At 49.2% G+C, this 4,658-nt stretch overlaps 1 non-coding gene across 1 annotated transcript; it reads right to left on the bottom strand.

The window, feature by feature from the left end:
- Trnaa-ggc (transfer RNA alanine (anticodon GGC)) lies at positions 1-73 on the bottom strand. Its single transcript has one exon. It is a non-coding gene; the product is annotated as a tRNA-Ala (tRNA).
- Between the last annotated feature and the right edge of the window lie 4,585 nt (positions 74-4,658).

Below are 4,658 nucleotides of genomic sequence, written 5' to 3'. Positions count from 1 at the left end.
TTGAGGCGCCGCGGCTTGAACCCTGGTCCTTCCACATGCCAAGCGAACGCTCTACCAACTGAGCTACGCCCCATGCACGAGCAAACTGCGCTATTCCCCATTTTTTGCGACTCAGATGCGCACGGACACGATGGTTGGTTGGTTTGTAGCGGTGAAGGGAGCAGAGTACAAAGGCGCGGACCCGTTCATATACACAAAAGTTCCAAGTAGTTTCGATGCTCTGGTATTACAAATGCAAATTCCGTCTGTTTTTAACGTCTTAAATTGAAAGAGCCGTCACAAATTGCTCCGTTTTCACTCCTTGTCGACAATCATACAGCACCTGAGGTAACAAACACATCTCGAGCCCCATTGTGCACTCCATTATTCATGCCAACTCAGTGCCTCGCTCTTTACTACTGTGTACCAATCTTGTCGTCCAACTGCAAAACACTGGGCCACAACAAGTTTCCGCGTCTCCATTGCACTGCGCATACTACGAAACGCTCCCCAAACTTGGCACTCACCCTCGCAGCCGACTTTTCCGACTTTCCACGACGCTCACGCTAGTGACAGCATTATTTATAGTTCGACGTCGCGCCAAAGCGAATGAGCACATTTCGCCTACGGCTTAGGCCGCCCTCCTAGTGTGGCTGCTCGGTGTCTGCAGGCAGCGAGGGTCTGCAAGCTTCCTGTGTTCGCACCTATGTCACCTGTGCTTGCTTGTCAGAGACAGACTATCGCAAAACATACAACTCAATCCATGAATTGATTGCTACGGCATCTGTTATCAGCAGTCACAACTAGCAACACCTGTAGCAGCTGACTGCATGCAAAGAATAGGAATGTGCAGTGGGATTTACGTGAACTCAGCGCAAGCTTGTATCTTCCTAGACACATCTGCTGGCTGGGAATTATTCCACTTGCATATCAAGGTGCGCATGTAGGTGTGTTAAAAATTCTGGAGGCACTGGGTATTGATCCCATTACCTCTCGCATACTAAGCAAGCGCTCTAACATCTGAGCTACGCCCGCCCCCCCCGAAGACTAATGGTGCTACATACAGCCATATAGACGACACAGACCCTTGCACTCCCATTATTCAGCAGACAAACATTACTCTCTATGTATCCGTTAGGGTGTCTTTCAGGTTTCGTGCATTCTGTATCGAATCGTAGTTGGCCACAATGAAAGTGGCACGTATAAAGTCGAAAATACAATTCGGACACCGCTCTGAGTAAGACCAACGTGTTGTCCACCCTCTAGACTTCAATGAGGTTAAGCCGCGATACCTAAGACAGATCTGCACTCGATGACACCTCGATAACAGCCGGTCCCCACACTTACATCTTGCTCTCCTTACGTCAGTGTACATCATATCAGTCTGTGACGCTGGCTTTGCAACATCTTGCGTGCCTTTAGGTTCGCCGCGACCAACACTTACCATGCACTGACCACAAAAAATGGAGGCGCCGCGGCTTGAATCCTGGACCTTTCACAAATGCGAAGCGAACGCTCTACCAACTGAGCTACGCCCCATGCACGAGAAAACTGCCCTATTCATCATTCTTTGCGACTCAGATGCGCACGGACACGATGGTTGGTTGGTTTGTAGCGGTGAAGGGAGCAGAGTACAAAGGCGCGGACCCGTTCATATACACAAAAGTTCCAAGTAGTTTCGATGCTCTGGTATTACAAATGCAAATTCCGTCTGTTTTTAACGTCTTAAATTGAAAGAGCCGTCACAAATTGCTCCGTCTTCACTCCTTGTCGACAATCATACGGCACCTGAGGTAACAAACACATCTCGAGCCCCATTGTGCACTCCATTATTCATGCCAACTCAGTGCCTCGCTCTTTACTACTGTGTACCAATCTTGTCGTCCAACTGCAAAACACTGGGCCACAACAAGTTTCCGCGTCTCCATTGCACTGCGCATACTACGAAACGCTCCCCAAACTTGGCACTCACCCTCGCAGCCGACTTTTCCGATTTTCCACGACGCTCACGCTAGTGACAGCATTATTTATAGTTCGACGTCGCGCCAAAGCGAATGAGCACATTTCGCCTACGGCTTAGGCCGCCCTCCTAGTGTGGCTGCTCGGTGTCTGCAGGCAGCGAGGGTCTGCAAGCTTCCTGTGTTCGCACCTATGTCACCTGTGCTTGCTTGTCAGAGACAGACTATCGCAAAACATACAACTCACTCCATGAATTGATTGCTACGGCATCTGTTATCAGCAGTCACAACTAGCAACACCTGTAGCAGCTGACTGCACGCAAAGAATAGGAATGTGCAGTGGGATTTACGTGAACTCGGCGCAAGCTTGTATCTTCCTAGACACATCTGCTGGCTGTGAATTATTCCACTTGCATATCAAGGTGCGCAAGTAGGTGTGTTAAAAATTCTGGAGGCACTGGGTATTGATCCCATTACCTCTCGCATACTAAGCAAGCGCTCTAACATCTGAGCTACGCCCGCCCCCCCCCCCCCCGAAGACTAATGGTGCTACATACAGCCATATAGACGACACAGACCCTTGCACTCCCATTATTCAGCAGACAAACATTACTCTCTATGTATCCGTTAGGGTGACTTTCAGGTTTCGTGCATTCTGTATCGAATCGTAGTTGGCCACAATGAAAGTGGCACGTATAACGTCGAAAATAGAATTCGGACACCGCTCTGAGTAAGACCAACGTGTTGTCCACCCTGTAGACTTCAATGAGGTTAAGCCGCGATACCTAAGACAGATCTGCTCTCGATGACACCTCGATAACAGCCGGTCCCCACACTTACATCTTGCTCTCCTTACGTCAGTGTACATCATATCAGTCTGTGACGCTGGCTTTGCAACATCTTGCGTGCCTTTAGGTTCGCCGCGACCAACACTTACCATGCACTGACCTCAAAAAATGGAGTCGCCGCGGCTTGAACCCTGGACTTTTCACAAATGCGAAGCGAACGCTCTACCAACTGAGCTACACCCCACGCACGAGCAAACTGCGCTATTCCCAATTTTTTGCGACTCAGATGCGCACGGACACGATGGTTTGTTGGTTTGTAGCGGTAAAGGGAGCAGAGTACAAAGGCGCGGACCCGTTCATATACACAAAAGTTCCAAGTAGTTTCGATGCTCTGGTATTACAAATGCAAATTCCGTCTGTTTTTAACGTCTTAAATTGAAAGAGCCGTCACAAATTGCTCCGTTTTCACTCCTTGTCGACAATCGTACGGCACCTGAGGTAACAAACACATCTCGAGCCCCATTGTGCACTCCATTATTCATGCCAACTCAGTGCCTCGCTCTTTACTACTGTGTATCAATCTTGTCGTCCAACTGCAAAACACTGGGCCACAACAAGTTTCCGCGTCTCCATTGCACTGCGCATACTACGAAACGCTCCACAAACTTGGCACTCACCCTCGCAGCCGACTTTTCCGACTTTCCACGACGCTCACGCTAGTGACAGCATTATTTATAGTTCGACGTCGCGCCAAAGCGAATGAGCACATTTCGCCTACGGCTTAGGCCGCCCTCCTAGTGTGGCTGCTCGGTGTCTGCAGGCAGCGAGGGTCTGCAAGCTTCCTGTGTTCGCACCTATGTAACCTGTGCTTGCTTGTCAGAGACAGACTATCGCAAAACATACAACTCACTCCATGAATTGAATGCTACGGCATCTGTTATCAGCAGTCACAACTAGCAACACCAGTAGCAGCTGACTGTATGCAAAGAATAGGAATGTGCAGTGGGATTTACGTGAACTCGACGAAAGCTTGTATCTTCCTAGACACATCTGCTGGCTGTGAATTATTCCACTTGCATATCAAGGTGCGCAAGTAGGTGTGTTAAAAATTCTGGAGGCACTGGGTATTGATCCCAGTACCTCTCGCATACTAAGCGAGCGCTCTACCATCTGAGCTACGCCCGCCGCCCCGAAGACTAATGGTGCTACATACAGCCATATTGTCGACACAGACCCTTGCACTCCCATTATTCAGCAGACAAACACTACTCTCTATGTATCCGTTAGGGTGTCTTTCAGGTTTCGTGCATTCTGTATCGAATCGTAGTTGGCCACAATGAAAGTGGCACGTATAACGTCGAAAATAGAATTCGGACACCGCTCTGAGTAAGACCAACGTGTTGTCCACCCTCTAGACTTCAATAAGGTTAAGCCGCGATACCTGAGACAGATCTGCACTCGATGACACCTCGATAACAGCCGGTCCCCACACTTACATCTTGCTCTCCTTACGTCAGTATACATCATATCAGTCTGTGACGCTGGCTTTGCAACATCTTGCGTGCCTTTAGGTTCGCCGCGACCAACACTTACCATGCACTGACCACAAAAAATGGAGGCGCCGCGGCTTGAACCCTGGACGTTTCACATGCGAAGCGAACGCTCTACCAACTGCGCTACGCCCCATGCACGAGCAAACTGCGCTATTCCCCATTCATTGCGACTCAGATGCGCACGGACACGATGGTTGGTTGGTTTGTAGCGGTGAAGGGAGCAGAGTACAAAGGCGCGGACCCGTTCATATACACAAAAGTTCCAAGTAGTTTCGATGCTCTGGTATTACAAATGCAAATTCCGTCTGTTTTTAACGTCTTAAATTGAAAGAGCCGTCACAAATTGCTCCGTTTTCACTCCTTGTCGACAATCATACAGC

The sequence above is a fragment of the Schistocerca gregaria genome, chromosome 10, assembly GCF_023897955.1.
Source record: "Schistocerca gregaria isolate iqSchGreg1 chromosome 10, iqSchGreg1.2, whole genome shotgun sequence".
Classification (NCBI taxonomy): Eukaryota; Metazoa; Arthropoda; class Insecta; order Orthoptera; family Acrididae; genus Schistocerca; species Schistocerca gregaria.
Note: the sequence above shows the minus strand (reverse complement) of the source record. Positions and strands in the feature narration are given on the sequence as shown.